The sequence below is a fragment of the Vipera ursinii genome (genome assembly GCF_947247035.1).
Source record: "Vipera ursinii genome assembly, chromosome: 1".
Taxonomy (NCBI): Eukaryota; Metazoa; Chordata; class Lepidosauria; order Squamata; family Viperidae; genus Vipera; species Vipera ursinii.
The window spans coordinates 50,678,481-50,702,595 of record NC_139512.1 but is presented as its reverse complement, the minus strand read 5'-3'; positions in this window follow the sequence as shown (position 1 = coordinate 50,702,595).

Below are 24,115 nucleotides of genomic sequence, written 5' to 3'. Positions count from 1 at the left end.
TACCTTTATACTCTGGATCTAGAAATGTTTCTGTCATTCTATAAGTTTATAAACAGTTTCTATAGTTTTTCTAGCTCCTTTTAATACCATTTGCCTCCATCAGGTCTCTTCAGCAATTATTTATTTACTTATTAATCCATTTTTATAGCCATTCATCTCACCAAGGCAACTCTGGGCAGTGCACAACAATAAGGCACAACATACGTAAATTATGTTTAAGTAGCCAGTGATTAAACATGTACCTAATAATGTGCTTTTTATCTCATACTTTGAAATGATTTTGGGGGGGGGACTACGCTTGTGAGTTTGGGAGCATTCACAATCTATGACTAGAAATTATTTGCTCAGGAGGCTTCAAAGTTACTGCAGGAGTTATTTGAACAATTAGCCAGAATGTAGGTCATCCCGCATGTTCCTAAAGAAGAATGAGAAGTTGATTGCTCAGATGTCAGGAGATGGAATTGCTGTGTGCATAATGTGTGCTATTGGAACCATCACAATGACAGGGGGGGGGGGAAAGTTAGTTTAGTGTTCTGGTTAAGGTGCTGGCCTAAAAACTAGGAGACTGTGAATTATAGTCCTGCTTTAGACATGAAAGCTAGCTGGGTAACATTGGGCCAGTTATTTTCTCTCAGTCCAACCTACCTCACAGGGTTGTGAAGAGAAAGGGGAAAATGGGAGGAGGAAGGAGTGTTATATATGTTCACTGCCTTGAGTTATTTATAAAAATATAATAAAGGTGAGATAATATCTAAAAACATGCATAGGCTGCTTGAAAAATTTGCTCAGCTTTTTTATGACACTATTCACATGTTGATAATTTCCTCTTAAGTTTTTGCTTACAACCAAGAATGGACCACCTGCTAGAAAAAGCTGACTAGAAAAGATTTCAGAAAGTACCTAACAGAGATGCAGAGGAGAAGCTAGAGAGGGGTCCTTCATTTGAAAGTGCATAAGCTGCTCAAAGCACTTGAGTTGCAGGTCTGTGATCATTCAGCAACAGAGAATGTTTCAGGGACTTATACTCTGCTTGATGACTATTAAAAGGTAAAGGTTCCCCCACACATGCGTGCTAGTCGTTTCCGACTCTAGGGGCCGGTGCTCATCTCCGTTTCAAAGCTGAAGAGCCAGCGCTTGTCCGAGGATGTCTCCGTGGTCATGTGGCCAGCATGACTAGACGCCAAAGGCGCACAGAACGCTGTTACCTTCCCACCGTAGTGGTCCCTATTTTTCTACTTGCATTTTTACGTGCTTTCGAACTGCTAGGTTAGCAGAAGCTGGGATGAGTAACAGACACTCACTCTGTTACGTAGCACTCGGGATTCGACCCACCAAACTGCCGACCTTCTGATCGACAGGCTCAGCGTCCTAACCCACTGAGCCACCGCATCCCTATTGATGATTATTAGGCAAAGATTTGGAACCAGTTATGACTATCTATATTGCCATGATAAAGCATTCCAAGAATATGAGTTAATAGACTTGCTTACATTAATTCATGTGATAAGAATAGAGGATTCTATAGTTTCTGCCTCTATTTCCCAGCATGAGATTATGAAAAGTAGCATTTTCCACGGTGATAAAGAGAATTCTGGAGTTCTGGTGTAACATGAAGGACACTTTAGCAAGGCTAGGGCACAAGGGATAAAAAGCTGGCTTCTCAGTCCTGATATTGATTTAATAGCAACATGATATGAAAACTACTAAAAGGAAGCTGGAACTTGCTTTCTTTTAAAGAGTATCTCCCATTATACTCAGAAGCCAGGATAAGTATATCTTTTAGGTCAGCATGTTTTGTTTTCTTTTGAAAGCAGAGCTAAACCAAACTATACATGATGATGTTTCACAAAAGGCTTTACCTTGTTGTCAAAGCTGATCTGCTTTCTCATTAGTTGTCTCTTTGTTATAGGTTATGCTTGCTCATCATAAGTCGTCATAGTAAAATGTTCAATGAGGATATTTTTGGTTCAAACGTTGACTGTTTCATGAATTTTTGTAAGATCTTGCTCACTCTCTCTACATGAATTGGGTTAGGAGGTTAAGTACAGTATATGTGTGGTTCTACATATATCTATAACATTTGAAGTCTTTTATCTCTCTTTAAGTTTAGTCATGCGGCTAAATATGCCTTGAATTGTGGATAATGAGATTATAATTAAGAATAAATCCAAGACTATGCAAACATGGGGATTATTTAGGGATTTCTATTATCTTATTGCTCCATCTTTATCCTAAAATATATGTTTCAAAATAGCTAAGAACATAGCTTGATATTTTGTTTTTTCAAATATATTGGGATGGCATCTCTAGAATTATTTATTTAGAAATGTAGGGACTGCCTATCTTATGCAAGATAATCCAAGGTGACTCACAATAATAGTCATTAAAAGCCAAAATAAATAAATCAAGCCAAACATGATAACACCATATAGCTCAACTACAGTGCCACAATAACTAATAATTCTTGTATCTGCAGGTCCCACTTTTATTCTAGCCCCAAGCTTGGGTGAGGAGCCAGGTTGGCAGCCCATGGAGAAGGAACTTCTCTGAGGGCCTACCAGACAGCAGTATTTCAGAGAACATAGCTAAAGGATGGGAATACTGAGGTTCACAGCCAGATTGCATCTGCTGGGCACCAACTATTTTATCCTTTATACTGTTCTTTAAACAAGTTTGAGGAACTTGACTCAGTTCCTTCTGTAAGTTCACAAGATAACTACACTTAGCTTTCTGTTTAGGCAAAATGAAAAGATCCCACTTGTCTGACCAGAAATGGAGCAATTGCTTTCCACTCAATAGATTAAGCCAGTCACAAAGTTTTACCACTGGGATTTTTGGATATGTTCCTAATCTGAGGTTCTGATAAACTTTCTTGAGCGATGTGTTTGGCAAGATCTGTTCTGGTAAGGATTAATGTGTAACTAGAATGACCTTTTTACTCATTACTACAGAAAAAGAGAGCAAAAGATAACACTGATTGGCACAGAATGCTTATATGCAGATTTATATGCAGATATAAATTCAGGAAGTCTTGCTAACATTTGAAGATAAACAAAATTCATCCACCTTAACAGGAAAGGCTACGGCCAGGAGACCTGGATGTTTGTCTGCTGGATTTTGCTGTCCAGATACTTACTTTTCAAGATCCTTCCATCTTCCATTTTTTTAATCTTTAACCATAACTTTGGACTGAAACTAGCTGGGGTTCAATATGGGAGGAATTGATTTGGAGGAATATTCTCTCTATGGTGTTGTTCCTTTTGTCTCCCGATAAACTTTTCTTGGAGATCTCCTGTCTATTATGCTCACTCAGGCTCACCACCTACTGTAGGATCTTCTTTGCCCTATTTAAAGACCTACATACATCAACAAATGGGGGGGGGAAAGTGATTTTCCCTGATTTTTGTTAGAAATCTACTTATAAACTCACAAACTAGAAGAGTAGGAACACAGAGAGCAATTGGACATCTCTAAAAATATAAGCGAGCAGCATGAGTACCACCTTGAATACTTGCTAGAGTAGAAAGGTGGGGTAGAAATTGAATGAATGAATGAATTTCTTTACTTATTTATGAATAAACAAAGATTGGAAGAAAGAAGGAATGAAGTTTGTAGAGTCTTCCGGGGAATTGTGTCCAGCTTCCTCAATTTATTTACTCAAATGTGGCCTCAGCTCACTCAAGTTGGAGGGAGGGAAGGAAATGAGCTCTAGTTTCTTGACAAAAAATGTGAAGAGAATGCCCATTAGGGACAAATGATGAATGTCACTTGCCATGACACATTCTTTATTGCAGCTTTGTCACTGGGCTGCTTTGTGGATAATGCACTACAAATTACGATTACCATTACTTACTCTTGTCAGCTGCTTGCAAGCTTTAGCAACAGAGGCCTTTCTACAAACCTCATCTTTATCTCAAAGAAATTTAGCGAACAGCTTACCACTGCCCCACTTAGTCAATCTGTTTTTCTTTCTCATCTCTCATAGGTAATCTGTTGAGGTCCAAAGGTGAGAGTCCAATGGCTCATAGACCAAATGAGAAAGAAGGGATAACAAAAGGGAGAATGAGAGAAAGGTATGAGAAGCCAACCCTCAAAATTCTCATTTTTTTATATCAATATATTCTGAAGGACTTTGTTTGTTTTCATATTTTGTATCAATAAATGTTGTTTTCCAGAACAGATTTCATTTTAAATTTTCACAGTTGATTTATCCAAGGGTGAGGTCTTTTTCATGGTATTTTGATTAAAAATTTGAAGGTTGGCTTACCTGTTGATGAACTTGTCCATGGAGCTTGATTTACTTTCTTATTAATTAAAGCCAACACAGTGCTAGGCTGCATTAACAGAGGGATAGAATCAAGATCATGTGAAGTGTTAATATCACTTTATAATGCCTTGGCCACACTTGGAATACCTAGCATCCAGTTTTGGTCACCACGATGTAAAAAAGATGTTGAGACTCTAGAAAGAGTACAGAGAAGAGCAACAAAGATGATTAGGGGACTGGAGGCTAAAACATATAAGGAACGGTTGCTGGAATTGGGTATATCTAGTTTAATGAAGAGAAGGGCGAGGGGTGACATGATAGCAGTGTTCCAATTTCTCAGGGGCTGCCACAAAGAAGAGGGAGTCAAGCTATTCTCCAAAGCACCCGAAAGCAGGAGAAGAAGTAACAGATGGAAACTAACCAAAGAGAGAACAACCTAGAACTGAGAAATTTTCTGACAGTTAGAACAATTAATCAGTGGAACAACCTGCCTCCAGGTTGTTGTTGTTGTTGTTGTTGTTGTTAGACAGTTTGAGTGTTCTTAAATATAAAAAAGTAGTAATCGTGCTATTACAAGTTCCATTCTTCTCTTAATGATACAGTTACATGATTTTAGAAGACTGAATGAATAGTCTTTTGCCCTTTCTGTCTAGATGACATTATGCTAATCTTGGGGAACCCTTCTGCTCACTTTGCTGTGAAAAGAGCACTATTCTTAATTCTGTGTGGAATTGTCTCCTTTGGAACAGTTTCTCCCCTGATATGAGAGTGCCCTAAGAGAGGGCCCCTACTTTTACATTTTCTGAAGACTTCGCTCTTCCAAGAGGACGTTGGTTATTATGGCTATGTATTAGTGGTATTACTTTATTATCATACTTTATGTTTCATAAACAGAGTCTCTTGGGTCTGGGGCAATTAATAAATCTAAAATAAATACTGGGCCCACTTTTTCCCCATGTCATTGAGAATCCTCTGTTTACTACTTTGTCAGAATAATATACAATATTTATTTATATGCCCCTATTTGTTTAAAACTGAACATTGAAAGTAGCAAAGTAGAATATCCTTGCTATATTTCCCCATGCTGTTTGTCCTATCTTAGTAGAAAAAAGATCTACTCTAGGTAGACAACAAGGAAGCAAAGTCTGTTGCCTTGATTGACGGATAGCAGTTCCGTTGCAATAGCTTTGTTTAAAATGCAAAATGTAGATGTGTTTAGAGGGTGCATCAGCATCAATCACTGCAGGCAAATGCTTACCATAAGGAAATGTTCCCTATCTAAGCCATTCCTTGCTGTCCTAATCACGTTCATGACTGACGACATCTATAACACTGATGGGCCGGAGATGTCTGCCCCAGGAAAGATGAGTATAAAGTGATAAGAAGTCATTTAGCAGTTCTAAATGAGAGAGCTGAAGTTGGGTATATCTGCCCACAAGGATTCTTCCTGTGCTTATTAATAATTTACTTTAAGTTCCAAAAGCTAGTACTGCAGAAGGAATATGGCACATTAGAAACCTTGAGACATAAACCATGAGCTCAAAGAATAATGCAAGTAATATCAAAATGAATTTAGGGAATGTAATGGACATTTGCAAATGGGATCTCATCCCCCATGAATTTAAGATGCAAGACATTTTTAACTATACTTAAGAGTAATCTGGTATAATACCAAACAGGCTCTTCAAGTCTGCTTGACTTTTTTGTGGTATCAGAAACCCTTCTCAATAAATAGCACTGTTTTTTTTTGCAAGCAGTTCTGATGTAAAAAAAAACACACAGAATAAGTCCTTTATTTCAAATACACTCATCTTAAAAACTGGACTAATCAACCAGTTAAAAAAAGTGTAAGATTGAACAACATTAAATGATTTCACCTGGACTGGGCATGTTTTTATGAAGTTGCAATCAGCTATAGCACTGTCCCTAACAGTTTTGAAGGGCATGACTTTTAACTGCTCTAATTACACTCTTATTTTAAATACACATCATCACAGCTTTTGCTACGTGATCAATGAATGTGCACTAATTGTACAAAGAGAAGAGGCTGCAATATCTTGAGAAGATCTGCACAGATAGCACAAAGGTAAGCCACAGTGCTTTTCATGTGAGGTCTTTGTGTTTATGGAATGCTTACTGCCCCCACAAGTCCTATTCTTCAATGTGCATTATGTATAAGTATAACACATTACAATGTAAAGGGAGGGAGGAAGAGAAGGTATGCAAGCAATTCGTTTTACCTGTCTTTTGTGTGGAATAAGGAGATTTAGTGAAGTGGGATGTGCTCCTTTGTTTCAGACATTTGAAACAGATTGATTTGAAGACAGTTACATATCTTCAGACTGACTCAGAAGGCTTGAGAAATGAATATGTCCTAACAGATCCTAGCAATCTTCAGTGACATATGCAACTATCATTATTGTGTCCCACAGGTATCAAGGTACAGTAATCGTTACTGGAGAAAGACTATTTCCCTTTCCTTGTCCTTCCATCCCATGTGGCCCTTACCTGCTCTTCTATCTAATAGTTATTACATCACTTTTTTTACTCTTCCTCCTTTGGCATATGACACAACATCTGTTGGGCTGGTTTCCAAATTTCGTGGCTCCAGAGGATTTTCTTCTCCTTCACTGATGTTTCTGTACAGATGCTTATATGCAAAGACCCATTGTAGTTAATTCCCTGTTCAGCATCATCATTTTGAATTATTATCTTACATTTACCTTTTAAGTCTGAGTAACATTGTCATCTCCTCTGAGAGCAAGAATTTTATCTTTTATGTATCTGTAAAATGTGGTTAATGTTTATGGCACCTTATAAATAAGGGCAATAAGCAGTTGTTACCAATAGCCTCAAGAGCAAAATCATCAATCATCAAAAACTGAATTATTAAAGCAAAACTTCAATGGTTACAAAGGGGACACTTTCTTTGCAAAACTGACATTTGGACACTCTCCCTGGATTCAAATAAGGGGTATAGGAAGAAAGGGAGATACATTTGAGAATTTCAAGACGCCAAAAGGGAAGCCTGATTGGCACAAAAGGAAGGCAAGAGTTAGATTTAAAAAACTGAACTTGTTTCTTTTTTGGGATTCCTAAAGATAGAGTAGGGACGCAGTGGCTCAGTGGGTTAGGACGCTGAGCTTGTCGATCTGAAGGTCGGCAGTTTGGCGGGTCGAATCCCGAGTGCCGCGTGACAGAGTGAGCGCCTGTTACTCGTCCCAGCTTCTGCCAACCTAGCAGTTCGAAAGCACATAAAAATGCAAGTAGAAAAATAGGGACCACTCCAGTGGGAAGGTAACAGCGTTCCGTGCGCCTTTGGCATCTAGTCATGCCGGCCACATGACCACGGAGACGTCCTCGGACAAGCGCTGGCTCTTCGGCTTTGAAACGGAGATGAGCACCGGCCCCTAGAGTCGGAAACAACTAGCACGCATGTGCGGGGGAACCTTTACCTTTACCTTTTAAAGATAGAGTATAAAAATACCTTTCAATGGATTAAGGGGAATCTCTAAAAAATATAACTGATTTTACATTTAGGTTTTAGATCTGTAAGGGAAAACAAAAGTAAGCTTTTAGAATATAATTCTGAACTATATTATAGAATTTGGAATGATATATCAAAAGATAGTATTTTAACAATTGATGTACAGTTAAGACGACTTATAGAATATATTAGTTGTTACTTTTGAACTATATTATAGAATCTAGAATTTTATATACAAAATATAGTATTTTAATAATTGTTGAACGGTTAAGGCAAAAAAATATCTTTTTAATAATTGGTGATTTGTTAAGATGAAAACTAGATTTTAATGGAAAAACATAAGAATGTTTTGTAATGAACAATGTAAGTTTGGTAGACAAGAGAATTATTCTTTATTGAAATAGGGAATTGTGGGTTACCCAAAATTAAGCTTTCTTTCATATATTATAGGCTATTCTAGAATATTTTATTGGAATTAGATAAAATTTAAAAACAGGATATTGGTATGCATTAGTGAAAATATATTGAAAATTTTGTTAATTGTCTAGGTTACAACTAGAAATGTATTAACTTGACTATCTTGACTATATGATAACTAAGGGAATCAGAGAGGGAATCCCTGTTGATGCAACCTGAACTATTTAAAACTTGTTATTTGTTATTTTAACTACCCAACCACCGTATTGCTTCACAAATACATGTATATGTAAATATTAAAAAATCAATAAAACGTATAAAAAAGAGAGAAAAAGGAAGGAATTGGCTTCTGTTTCAGCAGAAGAAAATGTGCTTCCAGAAGTCATTTTTCCAAATAACATTAAAAATAAAGTCAGGATCATGTTGACCAACAGTGTACTTACCATAATTCTATCCATTGGTTATCTGGAGTATTTACTGTCTGAAAATCAACTACAAATAAAACTGGGCACTTCCTCATTTACTCCAGTCATGGCACAAATGTATTCTGGTTACTACTTTTTTCTGCTATTTCATGGAGTTGCCTCATTCTCATCCCCACCTTATACATGAAGCAGTCATCCCTAACTTTTTCATTCCTCCCCCCCTCCCCTCCCAATTCTCCTAACATTTTTTTTTTGCTGTGAATATAATCTAGCATATTTTATTGATTACTTGGTCAATGGTGATGTCAGTGGCTGGAATCTGTCCATATCCTATTGATCAATTCTGGCTGCTGAGGACATGACCCTCCTGTCTAGTTGCATGGCTACAAGCTTCCACCTAGCTTTTATGACAGTGTTTGCTTCTATAATGCCTGACCAGCCTTTCCCCATAGCATTTGCTAGGTCTTATACAGGCTCTTTACATACATGGCTTAGCACTAAGAATGGCATATGTGGGACAAAGAAATCTTTAAACCACTGTACAACCACAATTGGGACTGTAATTTCCATTACAGTAAGCCAGTGCAGTTATAAAGCAAGCCATCAAGTAACCAAACCCAATTTTATGATCATTTTTCCCATGAATGTTAAGTGAATCCAGTTTCCACAACTGACTGCTTGTTGGAAGCCAGATGGGAAGGCTGAACATTGCAACCATATGACCATAAGACCACTGTAAATGTGAGCCAGTTGCCAAGCACCCGAATTACAATCAAATGATTACAGGAATGGTATGACAGTCATAAGTGCAAGGACAGATCATAAGTCACTTTTTCTAAGGGCATAGTAACTTCAAACAGTTGATAAACAAACGGTTTTAAGTCAAGAACTACCTGTATAGGCAAATCTCACATATAACATTGATGCACTGTTACGGATCTTACAAAGCCGGTGCCTTTGGTACAATGCCATAGTAGTTTACTATAGTTTATGATCAGTGGTGGGATTCAAATATGTGAACAACCAGTTCTCTGTTTGGATGCCGCTTCCAGAAATCCATTCTGGGCCTGGGCAACAAAAAATTAGCTACCGGTTCTGCCGAACTGGTGCGAACTGGCTCAAACCCACCACTGTTTATGATTCATTTAGAAGGAAAATAGGAACATACAAATTACAGAGGGCAAAAGGAACATGAGAAAGAATTTTATGCAGTTATTCAAGGAAAATAGGACGGATAACTGACAATTTTTTTATTCTTGCCCTGTTCACCGCCCTGAGTCCTTCGGGAGAAGGGCGGTATATAAATATTATTAAATAAATAAATAAATAAAATAAATGTATGTGCATCATAGATAGTATTACTATGTCACTACTTTGGATGAAAAAAAAGTTGTATTGGTTTCTTCGTTAGTAAGACTGCAATCTTCAGTAGATTTACTTGGAGTAACACAAAATTAACATGAGCTTCTAAATCCCAATTCCTTACCTGGGCTTCTACAAAAATTTGAAATGAGTAGTTTTAATAAAGGAGATGTTTATATAGTTTTCCACTTCAAAATAAATTTGGGCAATATCAAAATAAATGAGCTTCCTATGGCTGTACTAGCTTACCATATACTTTGTACCTCGTATATGTCTCATATGATGTCTTCTAGATCCTGAAGCTAATGGCCAAAAGGGAAAAAAATGAAATGAAAAAGATAGGGAGTCAAATAATTTTGTTGATCTATAATTTTAAGCAAATAAAATCAATAGATTCTAATTGAATCTGTTCTGTGTATTCCATACACAGACTGCAATAACATGCTTCACATAGCACATTATTCCAAATATTATGTGATACTTCCTAGCTCAAAAATGACTTATAAGAAACGTATATAAGGCAAAATTTGGTGCAAAATGCATTTATTTATTATGGAAAATAGACAGACTTCTGAATATATGCAACAGTAACATACACCATGATAGGCTGGGTTCCCTCATAATGCTAAAGCAGAATTGTAAACCATGGCTTATTGGATCAACTTATAGTGGCTTGGTTCCTACCTAGCACTAAATCATAATGGGTAGTTTACATAGAATAGTAAACTAAAAACAAGCATGCCACATTGTGGTTATGTATGAACCAAATTACAAATTGATTTATGCATCTTAGTTGACTTAGATTGCCAGAACAGATCTGAAGAACTATAAGTTCATAGGGCAATGTGTTTTGGGGAAATCAAAAAGCAGAAGGCAAATTGGAAAGGAAACATGTTCTTTATTATTTAGAATTATAATGGCACACTCACTGAAATCATTCTGAAATCAACACAGAATGGCCAGTGAATGAGGAAGTGTCTTATACAGGTGGAAGTTAATAGTTCCTACTATTTTTTGTCATCCATGAAATAAAGAGTGTACTGCTTATTTAATGAAACTCCAAAAACACTGTAGAAGTTAATATGAAGTCAGTGATGTTGTTAAATCAATTTTATAGAAGTTTTCATATAAGATGGGACAGAAATGGCCTTTTGACATTCTCTGTCAAAACTGAATGCTTTCTTCAGTGGAAGAACTTCCCCTTAGTAAAGTAGGACTGCTACTGATAAATATTATAGGAGGAGTTCTCCTAGGATGCCTCCCATTGGTACTTAAGGGAAAGGTAAGAAGCCAAGGAGAGTAAAGATTGCTGGAGACATTATGGTACATATGAAAGAGAGGAATTACGCATGCACAAACACACACCTTGACTAACTGATGATAATCAACACATGCAAAAATGCCACACTTCACAAATAGAAAGTTGCCCAAAATCATCTTCTTTAAAAACATTTCTAAAGCAAACCCTTTCATCAAATTAATTGAAAATTAGTAGGTACAGCCCCCCCAAATGTGAGAGAACTTTTCTTGCCCAGCCCTAATCAGCAACAGCTCCAGAAAACTGCAGTGATGTCAAAATGATAACACATGTGCCATGATGCAATCACACAGATGCCATCCTGAACCCAGGATGCTGGATTCAAATAGGTAAGTTGCAACATTTGTATGATTATATCATCATGCCCATGTTGTTACCTCTCCCATTCACGTGGATGCCCATAAGATCTGTATAAGAACAATGGTCCTCATTATGCTTTCTTGATTGCACTCTTATTTTGTTGCTAATGATCCAAAGCAAAATAGGCACTAATATTTCCCCCAATTTCTGCAAGTGAGGTATATTTGACTAGAGAACACTCACTGCCAAAAAGAGGGAATGGCAGTATTAAACCAGTGTGGAACAAACACAAGGTTTTGGCTTTACAAGAAGATGATGAATAGCAACAGTAGTAGGAATAAAACCAAGCATCTTTCATGCTGTCAGAGCAATGAAGGTGGCACATAACAAGATATTGCTGCAGGAGACTGCTGTGTTTCAGAAGGCTTCAAAATGTCTACTCATTTTGGTCAATCAGAGCCAATATATCTATTCATCTTCCATTGTTTCCTTCTCATGGAACCGCAGAGGAAGCTTAAGGGTAAATATGAATGATAATTTGTCATTAAAAAAACACTTCCTGTAGAATTCAAAGAGCTCTAAACATAGCAAAGTCCACAAACTACAAGGTGCTATGGATGTGATTCTTGCTCGTTGACTTCCCATTGGCAATTTGGCTAGCCACCACGTATTAGACAATGTTATGTCCTTCAAGTAATTAGGGGATTAATTCACATAGTTTACTATAGAATCAGATTCATTTCTAGGGCCTCTGGAAATATAGAAAATATTGCTATCCATATCTTAGGAAGTTCAAATATGCATCCAGTTTCTGAAACAAGATCTGAAAATGGAAGACATTGTAATCAGTCTTTTGCCACCCACAAACATTTTGTGATTCATATGGACAGTATGCCAGCATGCTGAACCTGTGTATTTTTTTTTTAGAATTTATTAAGTATGTTTATAAATGTCGAGTTCAGTGATATATATTGTATATTTTTTTGTATAATTCCAGAAATGTGCCAACTTCTGACTGTTTTACACAGAGGAAATCTGCAAGTTTAGTTCCATCTATGGGGATCCTTGGTATAGATTCAGATGGAATAAGCTTATAGCACAGGTACTCACAAAGACCAATGTACTATCAAATAAGATCTGGATCTCAGCCACATTCAAGGAATCTTTAAAACTTGCTCCCTGAGAAGACTTCCAGTATATCTGCTGACAGCTGAAGAAGCTAGTGAGGCCTGATGTAATAGGTTTCTGCACTAAGATAGTTTTAAATCTTATGAATAATCAAGAAACATACAAATAAATCCAGTCTTGTTAGATATTGGATCTGATTCTTAAAAGATCACCTTAGCTGTTTCTGAAATCCCAGACTGCTACATAAGTGAGAGACTTATCTAAAGCAGCAGTCTACAAAATTTCCGCCTTGGCAGGGGGAGAGGGGATGGTTCTGTGTGTGTGGCGGAGTGTGTGCCTGCTGCTTATGTGACCCAGTTCCAAAGAGGCTGCAGCCCGGTAGTGGGCCGTGGCCCAGGGGTTGGAGACCCCATTCTAAAAGAAGTTACATTTGGAGTCAATCTTAAGGACAGATCCAATAGGACTACAGAAGGCTCATCCCGAACACTTGCCGTATGATTTATTAGACTCTTGGATCAGGGATTTAAACCACTGCTGAATCTCCAAGGGATATAGTAAGGCTTCTCTCTCCATCTTTAGATGTTGCTGCTGGTGATTAAATATATATGCCTTCTAGGCTGCCATTGAAGAGATTACAGGTTTTCAACCTTAGTATTCATAGGATTACGTGGCTTATTATTATAAAACCAGTATCTCCGCTCCACTCAGTCATAATTCCATTTGAAGATCCAGGCAATCCTTTTCTTTGTAACTCAATGCTGTGTACTTGCAAGTTAATCCAAATCAAGAAAAAGATGGCTGAAGCTCTGATGATAACATAAGAGAACATTACGGCATATGCAGACAAATAGAAAGACAAAAGTTGCCAGCACTGAAAGTAGTGCCCTCAAAAGGCCTGGCACCTATAATGAGGGATATGGATAATCCTTGCACTTGCAAGGATTAAAATAACCCTCTATCGAGAAGACCAATCAGCTTACAGTACAACAGTGACAGGTACACAAGAACTGACTATCGAAATTAGAAAGCAAAAAGCAAAATCTTATCCAATTCCAAACTAAAAGATCAGACTGGAAGCCAAAATAAAGAAAATAAGATCAGATGTGGGTAATTTAAATAATATGAAAGAGCAAATCCTGAAGGATGTAAAGATGAACACGATAAAAAATATTAGCTTGGCACCAGAAAAATTAAAGAAACTTTGGAAATCCTAAAGCAGCAAATAAGAGTAATAGATGGGAAAACTGTATCACTATGAGGCACAAATCATCCAATATAAGCAAAATCAGCTATTTCAATCAGACCAGAGGTGATTCTACCAAAGTATATATGATAATAGAAATTCTGAAAATGAAAAAACAAATCAAAAGAAAGCCATCCAATTTTTGAAAGTTCTATGGGAAACTCAAAAAAATTATAATAAAAATGCTGGATGGATAAAAGAATTTGAAGATGAATTTAGTAAAAAACAAAAACAAATGGAAGAACTAAAATTCATGGTAGAAATGATTAAAAATCTAGTGAAAAAGTTTAAAACTGGACATCTAGAAATGATCGTGTCTTTGGGCTCAAATATCTTAAATCCAAATATAGCTAAACAAGGGCATTGATGGTGCCATGGTTAGAATGCAGGCTAATTCTGTCGACTGTCAGCAGTTCGATTCTCACCAGCTCAAGGTTGATTCAGCCTTCCATCCTTCCAAGGTCAGTAAAATGAGGACCCAATATGGTGACTCTGTAAACTGCTTAGAGAGGGCTATAAAACACTATGAAGCGGTATATAAGTCTAAGTGCTATTGCTATTGTCCAGAATCTATTTCTTAATTCCACAAATCTATTGCTAAACAGCTTAATGAAGTATTGCATAAAGGAGATGTCAGTGACTGATTATTTGTTTATTTATTTAGCGTATGGCATACAATGTCAGGGAAATCTACAAATGCCAGGCACAAATGACAGTCCTGACAGTCTTGATTGCTAGTTCATTCTGTTTCGCACTTGTGTGCCTATTTTTGGTGCACTGTGAGGGGTGAACTGGCTTTACACCAGCTGGCTAGTAGCGCTCAGGTTGCTGGCTCTTCTGGGCTCCTCCACTGGTCTCACCTCACCTCGTGTCTCAATCTCTCATGTCCAACCAGGTCTAGCACCAATGCTTCCACTCTCCTCACACACAAAAATTCAGCTGAGTTTTTCCCACCAAAGTGGTACCCATTTATCTATTCACAATATTGCCTGCTTTCCAGCTGCAGGGCAGGCAGGAGCCAGGGAATGTGCGATGGGAGCTTACTCCATCTTACGAAGCCAGACTCAAAGCAGCAGAGTGCTGACCATTTCTGCCCAGCAGTTCCAGCGTCATTAAGCTACTGTACCACCACATACCCTGACTGGTTAATAACTGGTGAAACCTGCCTGATTCAAAAAGACTCAAGGAAGGACAACACCAGGAAACTATAGGGTCATAATATGTTTGCCTATAATGTTTAAATTACTCACAGGCCTAGCACCATACAACAACCATGTTCATTTAGAAGAAAATAACAACTTCACAGTAGAACAGAAAGAAAATAAAAGGAAAAGGTACAAAAGATCGACTTCTGTTTGATAAAATGGTTCTGGAGAATTGCAAAGCTGAAAAACCAATTTACAAATGGCCTGGACTGATTATAAAAAATTGTTTGATTCATTACCACATAGTTGGATCATCAGATGTTTGGAAACAACTGTTGTCGGTAAAAAACATTAGAATGTTTATAGAAAAAAATGTACTGTAAAACGGAATTGATGGGTGGAAATAAAAAATATGGGCTTGTCAACATTAGGAGAGGCATTCAAGGCCGACAGGCAACTATTCACTTTTAGCATGTTAAACAATATCTGCCTGTCTTAGGTCTTTGGGATGAACTCAATAGTAGATAAAAAAGCCAAATCCAGGCTAAACACCTGGCAGACTCTGTGACTAATCATAATTCCTATTATGTTCCCATAATACTGTCTTGAGAAAAATAAGCACCATCAATAAGTGAGGCTACAGAAATAAATAATATAAGATGCAAAATCAAAACCATTTAACAATTCAAATACAAATAGGAAACAAAAATTAAGATGGTAAAACAGCCTATTTGGAGAACTGAGTTAAGGTTTCAAAAGAATGGTGCCTTTACTGTCATGTGCCCTGAAAGAGTCACTATGTTTGATGTTACCATTAACTCTAATACATAATTTGTAGATCTGCAACAACTTGGGCACCATCCTTTGAATTCTGTGCCAACCATGTGGACATGCACCTCTGCTGCTGTTGCCTTTCCTCCTCCTCCTTGAATGAGAGTAAGTGAGAGTAAAGATGAAGTAAAAGACTGAAGTGGAGGTTTAAATACAAAACAATGTATTATATAAAATACATCACTTGAACTTAAAATCTTTGCCCATTTCTTATTATTTTTTTTATTAGAAACTCATACAGTGTTTGACCAGCTAACTAATAAAAGCAAGGTTTAATATTTAAAGTTCATTTTAAGGTAAAGGTAAAGGTTCCCCCGCACGTGCATGCTAGTCGTTTCCGACTCTAGGGGCCGGTGCTCATCTCCGTTTCAAAGCCGAAGATCCAGCGCTTGTCCGAGGACGTCTCCGTGGTCATGTGGCTGGCATGACTAGACGCCAAAGGCGCACGGAACGCTGTTACCTTCCCAACGGAGTGGTCCCTATTTTTCTACTTGCATTTTTATGTGCTTTCGAACTGCTAGGTTGGCAGAAGCTGGGACGAGTAACAGGCGCTCACTCTGTTACGCGGCACTCGGGATTCGACCCGCCAAACTGCCGACCTTCTGATCGACAAGCTCAGCATCCTAACCCACATGGATACAAACATCATAATCTAAAAATTTCAGATTAGATCAACTCCAGTCACATAGAAATCAAAGGTTGCAGAAATATACTTGATTGCCACTGACAGGAGAGTTTTCCCACCAGGAATCATCCTAGTTTTTGTGCAGCTTCTGTTAATTTAAATTGGGCGATATATTATACCCATTATAAATCTTCTAGTGTAGACCAGAATGCCACTTTTTATGCAAATGAAATAGCTATGCATTTGGCTTCCTGTAGACATATAGAAGTAACACTTACAATCCCATTATTCTTCATTAGCCCTAATTAGAATTCTGAACATGATTGCATTATTTCTACATTTCAAATACTGATTAAGAATAATAGCAATCGGCACCAAGCTTAGCCTTCTGCTTTCACTTCTCCACTGCCACACCAGATACCTTCTCCTGATATGGATATGGCTCACAGATGTAAACAGTCCCTGGTGTTAACCCAATTTCTGGGTGCCAGGGTGGTATATGACTGGGAAACCCAAATCCCAGCCTATCCTCCACTATAGAAGCTTGTTAAGTGTCAGTTCCAGCCACTCCCTTGGAAGATTGAGTGCTTGGCTTGCTTCCTTGAGTAAATGTAGAATATTAATAAAATAACTTTTCAGAGATTTTTTGTAAGTACTAAAATAGCAATATGTCTGAAATGTCCCTAGAGTTTGAAATGGACAACCTTTCATTACATGGCTGGTTCTTTGGAGGTTTAATACGCTGGTGAAAACAATCAGAGGTCATGATGGTACTGTCGTAGTTAATTATGATAGGATGTCATCACTGCAGGAGTTAATGACCATAGCCACTAAGTTCTTCATCTTAATTTCAATGCACAAAGCTTTTCCATTTCCCTCCTTATGCTGAAATGTAAAAAGTATTTGAACAGTTATCCTTACACGTGCTCCTTCTTTCACACATATACATGCCCATATTCTATATCACTGAACAGCAGACAGGTGATTATCTATTCTAGAGCAATATTTCTCAATCTAAGCAATTTTAAGATGTGTGGACTAAACCTCAGCCAGCATGCTGGGGAATTCTGGGAGTTAAAATTGCTACGTTTGAGGATCATCAATCAAGACTCTACTAACATACCCAAGGAAAGTCTACCACACCTCTGCATAATTTGTTCCTGCTCTTACTTTTACATTTTTTTTTAAAAAAGCATTCAGTCAGAATCTGCATTCCTGTAAGTGAAACTTTTGCATGTCCTGCATTCTGGAATAAGAGAGAAAAGGAAATTCTTCCTCCCATTGCCAGTTCCTCCCTTCTTAGACACTGCAGCGGACAGGAAGAGGAAAGACCTCAGGGAGACCAGGGAGACAAAACTGAGTCTTGTGCAAGTGCTACATCTAAACTTTTAGTTTCACATGACAACTGACTCTGGAATCCTTTGAGAAAGAACCCAGAAAAATCCACATGCTCATTCCTGCCCACAAAAAAACTTTCTTTTAAAACCCCTCCACTGGTACCAACAGATTTATTTTTTTATTCAACATTTGCAGGTTTAAGATTAGATTCCCTCCTTATTGTGCCTGGAGATGATGATCCCGACTTGACTTACCGTGCAAATACACAAAATTAAAAGAAATAGGAAGAGTTGGCATACAATGTATGTACTTTACAGACCATACAGACCATATGCCACCTGCTGTTCAAAGTACAGTTACGTGAAGCAGCTGCCCACAAATCTGAGGGTCCTGACATTTAGCTGTTGTTCTGCAGCTCTGATAATACTTTGATGATCAGTAGTCAGTTCTAGCCAGGATTCTTCTTGATTTATTGCCTACAATGTCCTCCAATTTCCTTGCAAAAGAGGATCCCGTTTTGTTTTGATTTTTTGCTTGATTTGAGGGTTTCAAGTGGAGAGTGTGGCTATGAGTTCGTGTGCTTTCCTTTCTATTACACATCTGTACATTGTCCCACCTTCTCCCCAAGCTGCTTGGCTTCCTGAGAAAGATCTTAAGCCTCTCTAAGACCTTTTCCTCAATCTGAATTTTAATTGCAGCACATGAAATTGGAAATTGCTAGTTAGAAAAATGATTGCATAACAGAAGACAGATTTCTCTCTCTCTCTCTCTCTCTCTCTCTCTCTCTCTCTCTCTCTCTCTCTCTCTCTCTCTCTCTCTCTCTCACACACACACACACACACACACACACACACACACACACACACAGAGAGAGAGAGAGAGAGAGAGAGAGAGATAACTTTGTCCCTTACATTGGGTATTCCCGATGTAACAGCTCACAAAATTGTTGCAGCTTGACCAACAATTACTGATTCCACAGGAGGTGTGCAACTTCCTTCCAAGGACAGCATACATAGGGTTAACTTCCTTGAATTCCTACCCTGTGACAAATGGATTGTGTTTTGGTAATGCTGCTGGAAAGGAAAGGGGGGAAGGCTCCCTTTTTATTATTCTGAGGTGCATTTTAATTTGCACAAGCGACATTGTGTCTGTGATGGATTACGTGGAAGAAAACATTACGGCCCAGCAAGCTGGGCAAACGGGCAAAATAAGGAAGATATCGAGAGGATTAAAAGCAGCTTTTTGCAATGCAGAATTCCGATAAGAGGTCTATGATTTGCTTTCAGAACTGGAGCAGATGGAATTGGAAGGCAAGAAATGAGAGAGAAGCAGGGTTCACTCAGAAAGAAGGAAGGGAACCTAATTCCCAGCACCTTCTCTGATGCTTTTCCTCATGTTGTCCCATCTAACTAACTAAAAATTCCAATGGTTAGAAAACTGCTTGCATTACATATCTTCATAATCTTCTTGTGTCAGGCAACATGGTTCATGTTTTTGAAGTTTCTCAGTTTCTCAGTTTTATAACGCAATTTCCAGACCTTCTTTCCTCTTTTTCTTAAAAAAAAAATGCTTTAAAAATTGTGAACTGGTGTTGATCCTTTAGTGCAGGGGTCCCCAATCCTGGCAACTTTAAGACTTGTGGACTTCAACTCCCAGTCTTTAAAATGACTGTCTGAGATAGTATGACTGATTCAAAGTCTCCCAGTGAGTTTTAGAGCTCCGGAGAGACCAAAATCTTTAACTTTCCAATGTTAGACCAACATCTTATTTTGGGTTCTTATAAAGGCCGTATGAATTTAAGAGATTCATTACTGGTATTAAAACAGCAAAGGAAATGCACATTTCATTTTTATTATCATTTCCTAGTAGGTGGGGAGACTCCTTTTTTTGGTGATCATCACTCATTTGTTTACTGTAGTGACTAAAGTTGGCAATCCTACTTAAAATGTCCCCCTCTAAAATTCTGATCATATTTGTGTTAGATATGAAGCCCAGTCTTATGTATCTATTTTTTTATTTATCTATTTACTTGTTTGTATCTTGCCCTTATTATTTTCAAAAATAACTCAAGGTGGCAAATCTCTCTAACACACCTTGCTCCTTCTATTTTCCCCACAACAACACCTGAGAGAGAGAGTGGCTTCTTCTTTGCAGCTATGAGGTGAAAAGTCCAGACCCCGTAGCCTCTGCTGGCTGGCCTTCTGATTCTCAGCCACTCACCTTGTATGAACATCAAGTGAAAGCTGTATTAAAGGCTGTGAATCCCAGCAAACCCGCAGGCCCAGATGGGGTGCTGGGGGTAGTGGTTAGGAATTGTGCCGATCAATTAGCAGGGGTCCTGACAAGGATTTTTAACATCTCCTTGCAATCGGCCTGTGTACCATCATGCTTGAAAGCAGCTACCATTGTCCCAGTCCCGAAGTAAACAGCAATTGAGTGCCTGAATGACTACAGACCTGTTGCATTAAGGTCTGTAGTGATGAAATGCTTCGAAAGACTGGTTCTCCAACATCTTAGGACATGCCTCCCACCGGACTTTGACAAACATCAGTATGCCTACAGGGGGAACAGGTCAACAGCCGATGCCGTAGCTACTGCTCTACATTCTGTAACAAGCCATCTGGAGAAACCTGGAAGCTATGTCAGGATGCTTTTCATTGATTATAGCTTGGCTTTCAACACTATTCTGCCAAGCATTCTTATTGAAAAGCTGACTGACTTGAATTTTCCCCTCTCCATCTGTGATTGGATTAAAGACTTTCTACAAACAGTGAGGGTCGAGTCTGTTTCATCCACCACCCTGAAACTTTGCATGGGCTCTCCACATGTGTGCTTAGCCCCTATCTGTACTCACTGTATGCATATGATTGTGTATCGTTTGACCCATCCACTGTGATCATTAAGTTCACAGATGATACCATCATAGTGGGTCTTATTACAGGTGGAGATGAAACGGCATACAGAGATGAAACGGCATACAAAAACTATCCCTATGGTGTTTAGAGAACAACTTGCACCTGAACATCGGCAAGATGAAGGAGATGGTGCTAGACTTCTGGAGGAAAAGAGAGGAACTTCCCCACTTTGCATCGGGGGGGGGAGCTGTGTGGCGAGAGTTTCCTCCTTTAAATTTCTGGGAGTCTACCTCTGTGAAGATCTTACCTGGAAAGTCAATACAACCCTGGTGGCCAGAAAGGCCCAACAGAGACTCCACTTCCTCAGGGTCTTGCGGAAGAACAGGGTAGAACAACAGCTAATGATCTTCTTTTACCAGTCTACTATAGAGAGTGTCCTCTCGTACTGTATTGTGGTTTGGTATGCTGGTCTGACAGCCGCAGATAGGAAAGCATTACAGAGGGTGCTAAGCACAGCACAAAACATCATGGGCTGTCCCCTGACACCACTAGATGACATCGCCAGGGTTCACTTCCTTGGAAGAGTGAGGAAAATTCTCAGGGACGACTCACACCCTGGTCGGTACTTCTTTACTCTCCTACCATCGGGTAGGAGATACAGGAGTATAGCCAGCTGTACCAACAGGCTGAAGAACAGCTTCTATCCATGGGCTGTCAGGCTCTTGAATGGGAAATTATGTATGATTGACTTGCGAGGCCGGTGTGTTGTGTGCAATTAGCTCACATGGTGTAATAAGATGGTGGATTTGTTGCCACTGTGAGTTGTGGTGGTGGTGGTGGGGTGCAAAAGGAGGCTCAGCCAATCTCAGTCTATACATGGTTGTACTTTGACAATAAAGGTTCATTCATTCACTTGCCCAAAGTCACCCAGCTGGGTTTCATGGCTAAGATGGGACTTGAACTCACGGTCTCCTGCTTTGTAGACAGGTGCTTATCTACTAAAGCAAATTGGCTCTCTCAATCCTTATATATGAATGCTCAAAAGCTACACCCACTCTTATTAAATTTAACTTATTTTTAGAGTTCATGAAGTGGGTTTTCAGTACTGTTGACAGAATCAAAGTTATACTAGAGAGTCAGAGTTCAGAATAAATAGCTATTTTCCAAGTCTTAAATACAATCAGTTGACTTTCTGAGCCTGAGGAGGGCAACATAGTTCACCAATCATACATTTTTATTTCTATCTAAAATGTCTTACTTAAAGCTATGAAGACCCGAACAGCATATATACTCAAAGCATAATATGGAGTTCTGTATAAAACATAAATATTCACAAAACAATATTAGGAGAGATAAATTTAAAATAATGAGGGTGATTGGATTCCCTTAATAAACTATTAAAGAATTCTTCCATTGTAGGCCATAGTGAAAAACTGAGTTATTATAATCTACAGGATAAATTGTATAAATCAAGAAACTGAACTTCTGGCTTGAACATTAATTAAACTTGCAAAAAAAGTTCACCAAGAATTCTCTAATGGGCAAGGGAAACCAAATATAGGATGTGAATGTCTTCATTCTGTGGAAATGTAGTGTTAAAAAAGATTTTTATGTATTAATTTATAAACCAAACTTAATGGGGGTGAAGGTTCGTTCTCCGAGCTTGAGGGTTGGTTTCTGAACGTTTCGTTACCAGGCTAGCTAACATCTTCAGCGGTGTTTAGGGGATGTCTGCGTCAGTGCTCTACTTACTGTATATAAGGGCTTCAGGTGTGGGAGTGTCAAGTGAGGGTTTTGTGATGGGCTAGGTGGGAGTCATCAGAGAGAGGCTTGTGATGGGGAGGTCAGGGTCCTTGGAGGGTGTGAATGAGTGGGTCAGGAGTGAGTCATCAGTGGGAGGCTGGTAATGGGTCTTGTGATGGGGAGATAGTGTCAGGTCAGGGTCATTGGAAGGGTAACTGCTGGTGGGGGGGGGAAGAGATGGGCTTCATGTTCGATTCTCACCAGGTTAAGGTTGACTCAGCCTTCCATACTTCCAAGGTTGATAAAATGACCAGATTGTTGAGGGCAATATGCTGACTCTATAAACTGCTTAGAGAGGGCTGTAAAGCACTATGAAGAGGTATATAAGTCTAAGTGCTATTGCTATTGCTGTCAAAGAACAAGGAAAGTTTTCTAGAAGATCTCCAAGCTTAGAAAGAGTTTGCAACTCTGTGTTGGGGGTTTTATTGTGGTTTTTTACACTATTATTTATTGTTTTAGCTCGGGCTTATATTTAATTCTCTTTTAACTTTTGTTCTTTGTATTTTATATGTGCCCTGTTCACCGCCCTGAGTCCTTCGGGAGAAGGGCGGTATACAAATATAATAAACTTAAACTTAAATTGGTATGCTCAAGGACACCAGTGGACAGAAATGACTGTTTCCAAGAAGGTGAAAACAAAGATGGAAGGAATATGCTGAAATTCCATCTAAGGTATCTTAGAAAATATCTTGTTCTTGGCATGATTACAAGAATTAATGGAGTGTCTACATAAATACAATAAGCAAAGAAGAAGAATCATTAACTGTGAGAGGGATCTCGGAGTCCTAGTGGACAATCACTTAAATATGAGCCAGCAGTGTGCTGCAGCTGCCAAAAAAGCCAACACAGTGCTAGGCTGCATTAACAGAGGGATAGAATCAAGATCACGTCAAGTATTAATACCACTTTAAAATGCCTTGGTAAGGCCACATTTGGAATACTGCATCCAGTTTTGGTCACCACGATGTAAAAAAGATGTTGACAATCTAGAAAGAGTACAGAGAAGAGCAACAAAGATGATTAGGGGACTGGAGGCTAAAACATATAAGGAACAGTTGCTGGAATTGGGTATGTCTAGTTTAATGAAGAGAAGGGCAAGGGGGGATATGATAGCAGTGTTCCAATATCTCAGGGGCTGCCCCAAAGAGGAGGGAGTCAAGCTATTTTCCAAAGCACCCCGAAGGCAGGACAAGAAGCAATGGATGGAAAATAACCAAAGAGAGAAGCTATCTAGAATTAAGAAAAAATTTCCTGACAGTTAGAACAATTTATCAGTGGAACAACCTGCCTCCAGAAGCTGAGTATGCTTCAACACTGGAAGTTTTTAAGAAGAGACTGGACAGCCATTTGTCTGAAATGGTATAGGGTTTCCTGCCTGAACAAGGGGTTGGACTAGATGACCTCCAAGGTACCTTCCAACTTCTTGTTGTTGTTGTTGTTGTTGTTGTTGTTGTTGTTGTTGTTATTATTATTATTATTATTATTATTATTATTATTATTATTATTATTATTATTATTATTATTATTATTATTCCTAACCAAACAATGTCATCAAATCTGGAGAACAACAC